Raw genomic sequence first — 15946 nt, 5'->3', positions numbered from 1 at the left:
TCAAAAGCAAAGTTGTTTGCAAACCAGCAAAGATATACAGATTTTGAATCCTCAGATATAAATATTCAAGATCTTCTAAGAAGCCTTTCTAGATCTCAGTAAACACATCCACAATCATAGATTTTCCAGATATTACTTCAGTTTCTGTAAAGTGAGTTATTATTATTATTATTATTATTTTATCATTTCCCACAGAATTCTTTGCCCTGTCCTCAGGTAATTCACAGCACGTGACCCTGCAAAGCTGCTGAGGAGCAGTGCCACAGACAAATTTCCCCATAGCTTTCTTCTGTTTTTACAGGTCTTCCTTTTTGGTTTGAATGCACTTAGGTGGATTTAATTGACAACTACTTATTGCACGTCTTACAAGTTCTATAGTAGAGCTCTGGTTTTATTATGCAGACATTTCTGCTGTATCTCAAATGAAGCTGTAGCTCTGCAGATAACAGAGAGTGGTCATGTGAACTCCTACTAATAGTTACTTAGGAATACAGAGCACCTAAATCAAATAGCTATTCCTATTATCAAAACCACGCTATTCTCTATAATTTTTTTCTTCTCTTTTTCCTTTCATTTCTTCAGTAAAGGAGCAAAGGGTCAGGACTTCCATTACACAAACAGGAATCAAGAAAAGAGAGTAAGATCAAGTAGGTCAGTTTTTCCAACAACTTCTAGGCTCAAAGACTAGCAAGTCTGTAGAAAAGTCTATACACAGAATTTGTGGGCACCATTATATAAATTTCCTGCTGCTTTTCCGTGAATCCCATGATCATTGAATGTAGCACTTGCAAAAAATCCATTAAAAAGAGCACTGAATGCAGCACTACAGCAGTGCTGACTTCAAATGAAAACAGACACCATCCAAAGATTATTCCCAAGAACAGCATTAAAAATATTCACCTCAACAAATTCCAAGAGCTTTGGGTGGGCGGGTCTGACAGGTACCTGTATACATTTCTGGAAAACCATTGCTGACAGATTCCAGGAAAAAGAATCCCATAAATTAGGCCATGCTTTTGGAGAAGTACTAGAATTGATACATAACCATTATCTGAAGAACCATGCAATTTCTGGAAAGACAACACAAACGCTGCAACCAATACGCAACAATAAAGTAGCAGTGACTCTGAACCACCCATTTAGGAGGCACAAAACATACGTTTTTCCTTTGAGCCCATTATGCTGTAGAGAACTGATCTTGAGGTCTAAAAATTTCAGAGGTGTACTTTCATTGGTCCTTAATAAGTCACCTCTGTATCTTACCTGAATATATCCCCTACACCAGTCTGTGACATATAGAAGCTGGTTGCACCAGCTTGGCACGCACTGCAGAAACTCCTGCATCTACTAGAAATGAAGGAGGGCCAATATTTGCGCACTGTAGCAGCAGCAGAAAGCTGAGTGGCAAAACCAGCTCAGGCTGTTTTCTTCAGGGCTTAATTTAACCCCATGCTAGCATAACTTAAGCTGTGTTGGTGTCAGCTACCGCGATGACGCTTATTAGAAAAGAGTGTACCTGGAGCCTTAAAACAGTATCTTCTGTTTGGGAGAGGAACTTGGTGTTCCTAAGAGTATGCCCAAATAAGCTCAGATTAAGGACATTCTGAGCCATTGGATAGCAGGTTTTATTAGAATCAAAATATAGGAACTTATTAGTACATCTCAAGCACTACGCAGAGGGGAAAAGATCCCCCACTAACCATTCAGTAGATGGATTTTTAAGAAAACCTTCTTCCCCAAGAGGTTGGTCAGGCTGCTCAGGGAAGTGGTGGAGTCACCGTCCCTGGAGGTGTTCAAGAAACATGGAGATGCAGCACTGAGGGACGTGGTCAGTGGGCAATATTGGTGGTGGGTGGATGGTTGGACTAGATGATCTTAGAGGTCTCTTTCAACCTTAATGATTCTGTGATTGGATTAGTAACAATGATCTCACAATCCTGCTACCCAAGTGCGTAGTACTCACAAAATACCAAGTTATGAATACTGACTGAAAATACCATCTCCAAGCAAGATATAACTCGAAGGAAAACATGGAGAATAACAAGAAAAAAACTCCAAAAAGCTATTAAACTATTAAAAAAAAGTCTAAACGTGATGAAAGATAACTCAGAAGCTTTTGGAGAAAAGCCTACATGGGAAGGCCTCAACATTCTACTTTTTATACCATCTTTCCCATGAGACTTTGAAAAACACTAATTTTCCTTAGCAAATACTTTGGATAATAAGAACCACAATGTACAGACCTGTCCTAACATTCATTTATTTCCAGAGGAAGGTGAAAATTTTGTAGATGGCAATTACAGAACAAAGATTATGGTATTGAAACATCCACAAAAGAGATGAAATAGTGCTTGTAGTATTTCCATGTTCCCTTGCAAATGTACTCTAAAATCTCATTAGCTCCCCTGACAGTCGCTGCCAGTGGTGGCTGCACAATGCACGCCTGCATCTCACACCAGGCTGCTTTCCACAAAGCTTAATTCTGCTGCCGTTTACACCAAGTTTCAGTTAGCATCAACACGTCCCAACTCTCTTTCAACTCTCGCTGGAGTTTGTCATAATGGGTATAAATCACAAATTAAAAGAAAACAAATGAAAACAAAACTTTGCTTCTCTTATACGAGATGATTTCCATCTGATGGATGGAGAGGGCTCCGGTCAGCAGAACTGGCCATCTGTGTTCCCTTTGTCTCTGTATGTGCTACGCCCAACTTGGGTTTTCTCCTGAAAACGAAAGACTCAAGGTGGCAATAGAGAGCTGAAAAAGGCGTATTCGAGGAAAGTGCTATAAATATCCCTTTTGTTGCTTAATGTGTTGATAAACCTCTTTCTACAGTGGCCTCTGGTGTTAATCTGCCCATCAGTCTCTCAGCAATTCCCATCTAAAATTATCAACAAATAGTTTTGTCAGTAGAGACTGTTTATTTGAAGTTGCACGACTCCCAGTTTGGTGAATATTAACTGCTTTAAACATAAGCACACGCAGCCACAGTCTAGAAAAGCCAGTGCTGTGGAAGCTTACTCCAAAACACAGTTGTGAATTGATTTAACGTTATGAAATTTAGCAACATTTAACATACTTTGGACACATTAAGTGCCTTAAGGGCAAAGATTTTATTTAATTTAAATGGTATTAAAAATATATATGATTTTAAGATTATTTAGGAAAACAAACACATAAAATAAGAGAATTCTTTGTCCACTTGCACTGCATCACCCTCCCATCCCGGAGGTGACAGCCTATTAATAATCAATGAACTTTACTCATACGTAGCTATCTAATATACATAATGTACATCTGTCTAGATGTATGTACACAAATTGACTTTTGTTTAGTAGCATTGGAGAGCCTCCCCCAAGGTTGGTAATTTTAGAATTATAGCTTGCCAGTGTATCCCAAGATAAATATGCCCACTACCAAAAAGGTAGTATTTTCTACAAGATTATCCTTAATTAGTATTTGTCCCTTGAAAATCTTGTAATGCTATGCTTTCTCCAGCCCAAGTGGCTCTGTTGGCCAGGGAACTCACTGTGTAAAGGGCTGGGCCAGAGCTGATAAGGGTTTATCTTTACTTCAGTGGACTCAGATCAAGCCTACGGTTCCTGCCAGGGGAGGAAAATGTTTTTAATAAGTAGGAAAGACAAATTTCTGCCTAAGCTCCTGTTTCTGATCAGAGCAAGTGTTGAAGGCTTTAAAAGCTTTAAAGCTGATTACAAATTAAAATATCTCTGTCCCCAGATGCTTGTCTAACTTCAAACAATTGGCTGCTGAGCTGCAGCCACAGGGACAGGTGTGCTGAGAGTTGACACCTACTTAAAGATCAGAAGAGGGCACTCGGGTTTAAGATACACTCAGAATAAGCCAAGACAAAAAGGGAAAAAAAAAAACCCAAACCTGAAGCGTGTTAAGAAGCAGTCTCTTGTTATTCTGACAGTAGAGATGACACAAAGACCTAGAAGACAATATAATGAGTTAAGTTTCCTGACATTCATTTATGTTGTCACCAACAATCAGCCTCGAGATTCATTCTCACCCCACACAGAAGTCAGTCCTACATAAGGCCACAGGCAGAATACTATCAGCTGCAACTGGCTCAGAGGCAGCAGCTCAGCATTGTCTGTAACACCTCTCCACGTGTTATATTCATTCTATACCACAGAATATGAAACACAGAATAATAGAATCATAGCATTACTTGAGTTGGAAGGGCCCATTAAAGGCCATCTAGCCCAGCTCCCCTACAATGAATGGGGACATCTACAGCCAGATCAAGCTGCTCAGAGCCCTGTTCAGTCTGGCGTTGCATACAAATACACCTGAAAGTCCACATTCATCCAAACCTGCCCCATAGGTGCACGTAACTTCATGTTTTCATGACTCAGGGAAAAACAAGGCCAGAAAACCCTCTGGGAAGAGAAAGTTCTTCAAGAGAAGCTTAAGAAGACATTTACACCTTGGAGTTTAAAATGGAAGAATCAGGGAGAACACCAATGTTAGGAAACACTATTTGCAAAAGTAGGGAACTAGATGTATGTATAGCAATCCTCCTTCCAGATATAACAGCCATCCTACAGTGTAGGATCACTGTATCACACCTTGGCATTCGCCATAGCATATATATAAAAAATTGTGTGTATTTGGTAGGAAAGGTGCATCCTAAGAACTTTTTCTAGCAGAAATTTTTGAGAGAAGTTTATTTTTAAACACTAAAACACATGAAGAATTTTTTTATTAAATCTATTTCAATCTGTACAAGACTGAATTTAGATTGAAATAGGATTTCTTAGTGTTAGTTTGCAATAGGTGAATTAAACATATAATATATATGTTTAAAAGATATAGTGAGCAAAAAAAATCATGCATTAAGTTTTACATTACCTAGTATCTATTCCTTTGTAAGCTAGAAGTGGGGGGGAAAAAAGGGCTAATGCTTTGCAAGGTGATGTTCCAAACCACCTGAGAGTAAACCAAATTGCACTACTATAACAAGAAATTTTAAGTACAGGTGTCCATCGGTCTTTGTTTTTCTAAACACTGCCTGTCAAAATATGAGACCTCTAGGAAGAGTTTATCTTTACTTTAAAAAAAAAGTATTATTTTTTATTAAAAAATCATAAAAAGCTTTATTTCTTATGCTACATGCAAGAGAGGAACAGAAAGGGATAGGCATACTGTGCAAGTTAGAGAAAAGCTTTAACAAAGGAATTAATTCAGTAGGTAGGACAGAAAATTTAAAACCAGGGATCAAAATATTTGGGTTTTAGCAGTCTCTTGATGCAATCTATGCCTATGAAGAGACTCTACCAACCTATACAGCGCATTACAGACCCTATAAGAACTTATTGATATGCTGTTTTCCAGTGTAATAGAGTCTTGCGTGCCTTTTGGAACAGAAACAAAATCCTCTAGGATTACTTGATTCTGCTGTACCCTCTTCCCTTAGACAAGGATTTTTAAATCTTATTCTGAATCTTTTAGATCATCTTCCAAAGGAATTGCTACCAAGACAGATATCTCTTCTGGTCCTGTGAAAAGATGCTCATATTAATCTTCTAAAACTTTAGAAAAGCATACAGCATTGCCACAAATGTCAGAACACAAGAAATCCGTATCACCTCGAGAGGAAAGAAACAAAAATGCTAAGTTACAGTTTTACTGTGAGGCAAAGCTTCTGTACGTACTGTACAAATGGGGTTTGCCAAGACACCTAAACAACCTACGTTATTCAGCAGATGAACATGTGTGTAAATGCAATGCCAAGTACAAATCCACAGCCTGTACAGAATTCCAAAAATACAAGTTTGATTTACAGGGGCATCTTGTCAGAATTTATTTTAGCTCCCGTCTTCACGTTTTTCTCCTTAACAGTTGACCCAAGTTTCTACTGGGACTTTCTCGACCAGTGCCAGAGACTATTTATTCTCTGCAAATGTTTTTTCCTATTCTTTTTTCCTTTTGTTTTTTGCTTTTTTTTTTTTGTCTTTGCTTTTCAAATCCAAGCAGCTGACTGAATAAGCTAGAAATGTACATTTACACACAAACACAATATTGTCTTTCATAGGGCCCAGACCACATGCTTACAGTAGGCATGACACTTTACCCAAGGGCCAGAATAAGAACCTGTAGCTTGCCAGACTCTTCTTGGAGCCACCCAGTCATCACATCTCCAAATTAGTGAAGTCACAAGTATGGTATCACTGAAATGGATTCTATTACTGGACAGCTATTCTTTTCATGCATATTCCCAGCCACGACAACAGAAGAGAGTCTGATTTCATAGATTAAACATATGATCTGCTACAAAGAACTAAGAAGGTAGTAACACCCACAAAAATTTACTACAGCTATGAGTCAGGATTGTGATACCACTGTCATGGAAAGTCTGAATATTTTACCACAGACTGTTCAGGGGGCATACACTTTCAGAAACATCCAGAAGTTTGCCATTAGCCAAGACAGAGTAAGAAAATACTCTTGACCATAAGCAACAACATCATACTGAGGCGCAGATATTGAAATGCTGAGATTTGGTTCTCTCTTCTCCTCTGGTGCATGGCAGAAGGATTCTTGATTGTACCCCAGGAGAATGGGGAGTTGAGTCTGAGCATAAGCAGTTAATTTATGGCTAACAATAGCAGCAAAGCTGCATGCTTGTCATGAGAGTTAAAAATTTCAAGGGCAAATGTTCACAAAGGTGAGCACCAATACAGCCTTAATGAAGCTCGAGAGGAAAGGGATATAAATAAGTATTAATATGTTTTTTTTTTTTAAAAAAAAAAAGACGATCAAAATTATATTAATGTATATGCAGAATATGAAATACAGCAAATGGAGAAATAATTAGGATAAAAAGAACAGCAGTTTAGTGTGATTGATTTGCTATTTGAAAGTTAATGATGAAAGACTCTGCCTTGGAAAGGAAAAACAGGTCTGCTTAAAGGCAGACACTCCTCACTTTATTCACAAAAAGCCCCATAAAATAATGAGAAAAAGTTGAAAGCTAGGGATGTGTTTTGGTGAAATATAACATATCCTAGATGTTAAATAAGAATAAAAACCAAAGAGTAGCACAAAGTGATTTCAAACTGAGACTTTTAGAGGGAGGAGGTATGTATTATAAGGGACCGCCCCTTTTTCTCTTGGAAAGAAGATAATGACTTAACAGACCTTTAAATAAGACCTTTGGTATTTTCAAGTACCCAATATAGCACCAGGAAGGGTTAGGAGCAATATTGCCAGCTTCTCTGATCTCATCCATTTCTATCCGATCAAGCCTGTAACAGACTGGACACAGTGATCAGCTCTTTATGAAAGAAAGTGGTGCACAAAGTTTAGATCCCTGGTGTCATGATAAAATGGTGAAAACAGCACAGAGAAACCAAGGAGTACCTTGAGACTGTTAGTAAATGAAAAGAATTCTAAAGGACAAGGTAAAATTGTGCAGGAATTGCTCAACTAATTTAGCCCTTGAGCCGCTATGTCCCTGAGCGGGAGCACACTTTGCATTGATTTCCATAGGATAACTAAAGATGCGAGCATTGTTATTCCCCATCAAATCCTTACTGCTCTTGTTAAGGCAAGGGAGATACAAGGCCATGTCATGCTCTCCTTTTCTTATTATCCTCCTCTCAGGGCACAGTGGGGATTTGCATTGAGGGTTTAGTTTAGTTCCAGCTTGTGCACAGCTCTCCCTGATAAGCATACAAGTGATGAGAGCATCCCAGGACTGTGCCTATTTCATTATAAAATTCTAAAGTGAGAAGTGAGACAGCCCCCACCCCTCCGTACCAAACAAAGCCCTAGAGAATTTTGCATTCAAAAATTAAAATATAGACGATCTCTAACAGATCAGTGCCTGTCCTTCCAAGTTTTGTCTAGGAACACGTCACTCCTCCATCACAGTTAGCACCACTGTCATTACCACTCTGAAAAAGATCACTAAAGGATTAGACAGGTGCCCATTACTGTGGTCCTTCACATAATGTCTCGACGGTGCTCATTTACGTGATTAGAGTGGTTGACTAATTTGCATGCAAGGTATTAAAATATTCTGCAATTTATAATCTTACATTTTCCTGGGATTTATAATTAGCATTTTCAGGAAAGAATGATTCATTTCAGTGCCTTCATTTTTTATTTTTTTTTTTATTTGGGGGGGGGGCATTGTTTTTTTTTAAAAGCTCAGCTGAGAATATCTGAAGACTTCAAAGATTCCTCATCATACAGCTGTATCATCTATATTCCAACATTTCAGGTAGCTGTAAGTAAATGCTAGAAATGTAGAAATACTTCAGGAAACAAAGTGGGTATGTACAACATTTTGCATCTACCACGCACAAGGTCCCCACACTTATCTGAATATGCTAAGTGTGAAAATGCTGATGGCCAGCGACCCCCTGGGAGCTGCTCATATCTGTTCTGCTTTTCTATTCTTAGAGAATAAACTCCTGCTTCTCCGTAGTAGATGTTGAGAAATACAACATTTACACCGCAACAGTGACAAGCATGCAGACCTGTTCCACACAGACAGCCTTTAGAGCACTTGGTACAACTGAGCTCAGGAGTGGCACAGGATTTTGCTCAATATGCTCTTCCATTAACCATGGAATTTACTGCATGTTACAACAGATAACAAAATTTTAAATTGTGGTTTTGCTGAAATGTACAGCTTACCCAACAATTCTCCTTTAAGAAAAACTGATTACACAAAGCCATAAAGCCTTTCAGAATAACAAAGTACGCATTTAAGACTTAAACATCTTCAGAAAAATGACTGACTGGGAAATCTCAGTGAGGCCCTAGTAGAAATGAGACCATTTTTATGAAGTGACGACCTAAGGCTGAGTCTGGAACAGAGCTTGTTTGCAAGGAGGGCAGTCGAGTCAGTAGGACTGAGGAACATGGTTAGAGGGCATGGTGGCGATGGGTTGATGGTCAGACTAGATGATCTTGGTAGTCTTTTCCAACAGTAATGATTTTATTACTCCACACAGCTTTAAAAAGCCCCATAGTTAAATATCTGCTTTTCCATCCCATAAATTCTTGCAGCAATCTCCACGACTCTGAACGCACCGCAAGAGGAAAGGAGTAACATCGTGGGCTAAATTAATGCCACATGAATAATAAGAACTTACTCATTAACTAAATGCTAACATTACCCTGCAGCTCCACGAGATGCTTGCAACACCTGTGTGAGTTAAACATCAAAACGAAGATAAAGTCACCATATGCCTATTCCCTAGAAGGGTCGCCTTTAAAAAATACATGCAACTGCTGTTTCTTTAGTGTGGTATATTTCATTGATGCTGGTAAATAACACGAAAATACTCCAGCAACACAGATCTCCTGCAGTTGAAACCACTGCTCCACCAACCCTCATGCTGTATGCACGGTGCTTTATGTTTGCAATGTGATACTCCAAAAATGTGAGTGAACTTGACCTCACCCTCAGCTCTGGACTTGCAAAACGATCCCTGCTTGAAACTTCCTCACATTTCCTTTCATGTGCCAGATCAAGTCTGAGACCAATCAGATAAAGCAGCGTGGCTTGAAGGCTTGACTCACAGCTGTCCAGACAGTTAACCTTTGGCATGAAGGGGAAAAAAAGAAAAAAAGAAAAAGAAAACAATCAGTTTTCTTTGCAGAGTTAAAATGGCTGTATCACATGATGTGACATTAATTTCCCAACAGCATACACTTCAAAGCAGACAAGTGTTAATTCATGATTAAAAATTCGAAATTAATCTAAGTGCCTGTCACTAAGATGGGTCTCCTGGTAGCACTGGTGACCACAGGAAAACAACTGGGACTCCATCTGTCCATGTAAGTAGGAGGAAGGTGCTGCAAGAGACCTAATAATAGGGGAGATCAGTCAGTTTTCGCAGCAGTTAGGGATCAGATAGAGCTGACTCCAAAACAGCCTGAATTAAACTGAAGTTTGCTTGCAGTTTAGCATTAAGATAAAGGATAGGACAGTGTACTTAAAACAACAACAAAAACAATTCAAGGGGATGGGGGAAAAAAAAAATCATGGGAAATCATGGAATCAAGCTTAAGGTTGGAAAAGACCTCTAAGATCATCAAGTCCAATCATCTGCCTACCACCATTACTGCCCACTGAACCCCAAATACCACATCTATGTATTTCTTGAACTATCTGAGGAAAAATACTTGTTTTACCCATTAAACATATATCCATGAAGCACGTACCAAGAACACGTAAGTTGCAGTAGATACATAAAAAGGATAACTGGAAAACAATGAGTAACTGCAAGAGAAATTGTGACTTCTGAAGGAACCTGGCATTAGGGAATAGTGACAGCCTCTTACAGAGACTATGCTTTTGATAAGTATTCTGCAGCTGTTGCATATACTCTGAATATGCATTTACAACTAAGCAAATCCACTGTGCCTTGTTAGCAGGACATAATATTGAGATTTTTTTTTTTGTTTTTCTGGTAAGTCATTAATTCCAGAACCTTTTTAGAGTAATAAATTCACTGTAAGTAAAATACAGCTAACTGTAGAGTTTGTTATATTGCAATAAGGGTACGTTATGAACATTAAATATCAAGAAAACACACCTAGTAGGAACTCTACAGATAATTTAAATCAAGAACTAAAGGCTAAATAGAAAAAATAAAAATGTTTACAGGAAACATTCAAAACAGTTTTTTAGTCTACATTAAATCCTTATTCAGGACACATATCAGACTAAAAAAATGTCCTGTGGTGTCCATGTGCTGGCTTGTTGTCACGGTGGAAGAACAACAGGAGGAATGTGGGAGAGGAACGCTACCATACTACTCAAACACTTGTGTGAATAATTTTGCTACATGAAGAGTTCTGCTGAGTTCACCAGAAGTGTTTTTCTAAGGAGTTCCTCACGGGCATCATTCACAGAATTTAAGCCATTAAAGGCTGTTAGCTTTCCTCCCTGATAAAAAGGTTATTTACATAGTGGCCAATGATCAGAGCTAGTCATTAAGAGGAAATAAAGATTGCACTGGACAAATAAATACATTTCTCAAAGTTCTTGACTATGAGAGAGCTGAGGTGCTGGCACAGGCTGCCCAGAGAGGTGTGGATGCCCCGTCCCTGGAGGTGTTCAAGGCCAGGTTGGATGGGGCCCTGGGCAGCCTGGTCTGGTATTAAATGTGGAGGTTGGTGGCCCTGCCCGTGGCGGGAGGGTTGGAGCTTCATGATCCTTGAGGTTCCTTCCAACCAAAGCCATTCTATGATTCTATGCTATGATTCTCTTAATTCCATTTAATTAAATTTCACGCGGTCAAAGATCTCAAGGAATTGGCTAAGCAATCAAGAAGCTTGGAAATAGTCGCAAACTGCAAAGCACTTTTCCTTTTATTTTTTAAAAATTTTAGATAAATCATCATATTTAAGTAGAAAAACATCTCCGATGCAGCAAGAATCTTCAAGTGGGAGTGCCAGCTTTTACCTCCAGTGAAAGGAGTTCTCCATCCATACCCACACCAAGGGGGGTGACACCCACAACAATGTTACAGATCGGACCCCTCTCTCATTTCGGCTTACATATGCTATGCTAATTGTGATGAAAACAGGAGCTAAATATTATATCAGTTTGCCCTTAAATTTGTGGGAAAATAACAACAGCTCTTTTTGCTGCCATAATTTTCTCAGTTCTCTCTAAAAATTCATGATGGACTCACGGTTATCTGAGGGATTACTCTGATAGAGGTATCTGTAGCTGCACATCCATCTGCAGTAAATACTCATGCCTTTCAGTGTCTTTTTCTCTGCTGAAAGTGCTATCTGTCTCCCTCAAGTGCAATGGACATTAAAGTACAGTTCTAACAATGCCAGAATTGCTCAGAAGAAATTAGTAAATTGTTAGAAATGTGACACTGAAATGATGGCACTACAACCACTGAAAGACTTAAGCGAACATGATTACTGTAATTTATATCTTGTGCAATTACAGCAATTTGAAACTATTCATTAATACACACATAAAATCTGTTACCATATTAACTTTTTAAACAAAATGATACACTTCAACTCAACGAAGCGAAATTCACCCCAACTACGTTACCCATTTCTTGTCACTTTTGTTGCACAACTACATCTCAGCTGCAGAACACAGCACCCCTGCTGAAGTAGAGAGTTACCTGAGTGGGATCAGGATGATCTTGTGTGTGCTTCTGGTAGTGATGGTGAAGAACCTCTTCTGTATAGGTCTTCTGCGTAGGCGACATAACTCTCTTCTATTGTCATATAAATAGAGCATTAAGGAATGTGCCATCCATGTCAATACATCCCAAGCCAGATTTTGCTCTCAGATTAATTTGTTCCAAACTACAGGGGAAAAGAGCATTTCTGAAGAATAAATTTACTGAGCAACTAGAATGAATGTCTTAGTACAGTAAGCTTGCTTGGTACAGTAAGATAGTAGATTTAAGATTACAGATAAGTAACAACACAGAAGCAATAATGCCACACACTCTATGCATTGAATGGAATAGCAGCAGCCAGGCATACATTCTGTTGCTAATTTACAGCTGAGGAAGGTGAGGCAAAGATGAACCAGCAGTCTTTAAATCAACCGAGACTAGAAGATGATGATGATGATTTTTAAATAAGGAAATAACCAAGAAACGTGTGAGTCTTAAGAAGGTAACAACAAAAACATTTGAAAAAAAGGATGAAATATATACCAGGGAAGAATGAGCGTAAGCAGAGTTTTTCAGCAAAGTGAAATGCTCGGCAGAAATCTCTTCCTTATTCTCTCAAGTCTCCCTGGGACACAAGGGCTCTCCAAGCTCTCTCTTACCCATATTCAAGAAAGCAGAGAGCAGCTGCCGGCGATCAGCTCTTCAGTCCACTTACTTTTAACCTCCTAGCTGAAGTTTAGCACTTAATGCTGGACAAGCTTTTCTCCCGGATTCTGATGATGATTCCTTTTTTTTTTTTTTTTTTTTTGGAAAATGAGGTGTAAGTGGTGAAAAGCACTCAAGTTAGATGAGAGGGTAAGGAAGGAAAGTAAGAAACCATAGAAGGATGTTAGATAAAAAGGTCACAAGCAAAACAAAGTAAAGTGAACTTGGTAGCTGAGAAAAGAGAAGAGGGTGGGAGTGGCAGAATGCAGTTCCAAAACCAAATTACCAGTGATTAGCAATGCCTGTTTGATTGCACACAATCAAATGCTATTGATCTTCCCTAACTTCTGGCAGACCCCAAGGCAGAGGAGAATCGAGTTTCAAGAACAGTCAGGCCCCAGAGTCAGGCATGTACTCCTACCTCCCTTCCCTCTTAGGTCCTTGAATTTCCTGTGCAGGATTGAATTCCAACCATTTCTCATTAATCACCATTTTAATGGTTTACATTTACAGTAGCAGGCCAGAGCTAACAGCACTTCTGCTTGTATCTGAAACTGGCAGCATTTCAAAACGCTGTGCCATGATTTCACTGAACAGGGCAGGGATGGACTTAGTTTGTATTTACTGCTTTACCAAAGAGATACTTGTCCTAATGCTAACATACCTCTTAAAAAAAACCCCAAAACAACACCAAAACACAACACAGTTGTGGAGGGTGCACTACACAGTATAGCTCTTTGTAGTTGGTTTCAAGCAACACACGTTGTACATCGTTACGCTGCTCCCTGGTAAGAACTAAACAACAATGCTGAGCTTTGTTATGGGCTGTCTGGAGTACAAGTCATGAAGTCATCTGTATTTTTAACTTAAAAGCTGAATCAGAAATAGTATTTGACTCCTGATACAGCATTTAAATAAATCTACATGGCTGCTAAAGCCAGTTCCAGAAAGTGCAAAGTTAGTTCATGTTATAATTTGTAACACATTGCCTCTTGCTTTAAAGAGTACAAAAGATGTATTGTAATGTCTTTTTTTTTTTTAAAGACTCCCTCTACCAGAAATTTATTTTATATGCCTTTCTTCATACAGATCCCATAAATAACACATATGATTTCAGTGGGCTCATATGATAACTTCTGGAAGTTTTCAAGAATTTCCAAAAGTCCTTTTAGCAGATTGTCGAAGAAGAGAGTTATCCCTTCTATAATTAAAGCAGGTAAAATACTTACTCATGAACCACTGGGCAATGCCTAAAGCTTCCTGACCTTCTTCCTGCAAAAAAGGCCATGTTATTTAGCTGTGCTCCCAGCTGCCCAACTTCCCATAACACATCCTAGAATTTCTTGGTGCCTCCACCTCCATTATTTATGAAGGTAATACCTTCCCTGGAGCAGAGACTTTGATTACTTATAGATGTACACAATAACTAGAACAAAGGGGACCTAAACTAATAACAGAAGATTTAATCGCCGTAAATCAAATAAATATTATGGAACACATTTTACAACTAGGTAAACAGAACGGAATTGACCAAGGTGATGGAACAAAGTAACAGCAGACTTGGAAATCAAAGCAAGAAATCTTATCTAGTTGCTTACTTTAACTAAGCCCAGAGGATATAAGCAGCAGCACACATGTCACACTTCCCACCGCATGCCTTCGCCTTTTATTGGAGGGAGACTGGTTGCTGTCCAGAGCGTTACTTGTTGCTTAATGTCATCTGCCAACATAAAAGTCATCTCCCTTGCTGGAAATGATGAATGGGCAACAGAAGATGGGCCATATAAACTACAGATATTATTTCTTAATATTATTCCTTTTAAGAGAAAAGCTGTATTTCCTTTGAAATTTAGATGCAAAGATGTCTGTACACTGGGAGACAATCATACCAAAGAGGTTGCTCTGTTTTTCTATTTTTTCATCCTTTCAGCTATTAAAAGGCCTTACAGTATGACTCAGTCCTGAACACAATAAAATGCATACAACCTGTAAAATCAGGGTAAAGCCTTTTCTGTTACTACTTATGTTGCTATTGCAATTCACTCTCAAATATCGTTCTAGGACTACTGACTTTGCAGAGTCTCCCAAGCAACTCTTGAAGTAAGCAACAGTACATACTGTATGACAAGAAATAACCTCTGCCTCCATATTTCAAGGCGATATCTCCATCTCCCAGCTCCCTCAACTCATCTGTGCTGCATCACTTACAAACTCCTTATGAAGGTGATGATACTGAGACTGTCTTCTTCTCCCAAATCCTCACCTTGTCAGAGCAATCAATGCCCATAGACTCATCATGTAATGACTGTAAAAGAAGATTCGCAGGCAAGAACCTAAGAAAATAATTCAATAATTTACAATAATATCTTCCAGTGTTGTGTTAAAATTACCTGTGTTAAAACAGAACATCATCGACTTTCTTGCTTGTTCAGGAAACATTATTATTTATAAATACAATATGCAGTATATTATATAATATACAAATAAAATTATACAATATACAGTAAATTCATCTTTCAGAGGAGGCAAGTAAAAGCCAACTAATGTTTCTCACTGTCACAGAAGGTGAAAAATAGCAACTAAGATCAGAGCTGTGTCTTTAGGTAGATGAAACAAGCAAGACAAACATACTAAAATTCTGGAGGCACAGAATTGCCTAGTGGAGGAAAAATAAATGGCAGGATAACTTCATGGATGCCTATAATATATACTGAAGAAGTTAAATGACCCAGGAAATTCTTGGCATTGTGATAACTTGCAACCAACATCACACATTCACCACTGAGAAAGAAAAAAAAAGGGTTTATCTTCAATGGAATCATGAACCTTCATTAGGGTTCTCTTATTTTCTACCTTTAAACAAATGGCTATAATATATAATACACTAAAATATCTACATTTTACTATATACTCTACGAAAAAATATTTTGTTGGTGGAGGCTGAAAAAAAAAAGAATAAAAAGGACTGGAAACAGATTCCATGTTTGCTCCAAGCAAACTGTTACCAAACTGGATTTTTGTGCCAAGTACATCATTCATGGGGAGTCAAACCATGCTTCCCGTCTAAAGCCTTGAAAGTTTGGTGGTGATT

The 15946-nt window shown here is 38.5% G+C and overlaps 1 long non-coding RNA gene across 1 annotated transcript; it reads right to left on the bottom strand.

Annotated features, from left to right (window-relative positions):
- Positions 1–8033: 8033 nt before the first annotated feature.
- Positions 8034–15175, bottom strand: LOC124417110. Its single transcript, XR_006931074.1, has 4 exons — positions 14454–15175; positions 14085–14127; positions 12148–12243; positions 8034–9584 (listed from the first exon to the last, which is right to left on the bottom strand). It is a non-coding gene; the product is annotated as an uncharacterized LOC124417110 (long non-coding RNA).
- Between the last annotated feature and the right edge of the window lie 771 nt (positions 15176–15946).

Source organism: Gallus gallus, chromosome 10 (assembly GCF_016699485.2).
Source record: "Gallus gallus isolate bGalGal1 chromosome 10, bGalGal1.mat.broiler.GRCg7b, whole genome shotgun sequence".
Lineage (NCBI taxonomy): Eukaryota > Metazoa > Chordata > Aves > Galliformes > Phasianidae > Gallus > Gallus gallus.
Note: the sequence above shows the minus strand (reverse complement) of the source record. Positions and strands in the feature narration are given on the sequence as shown.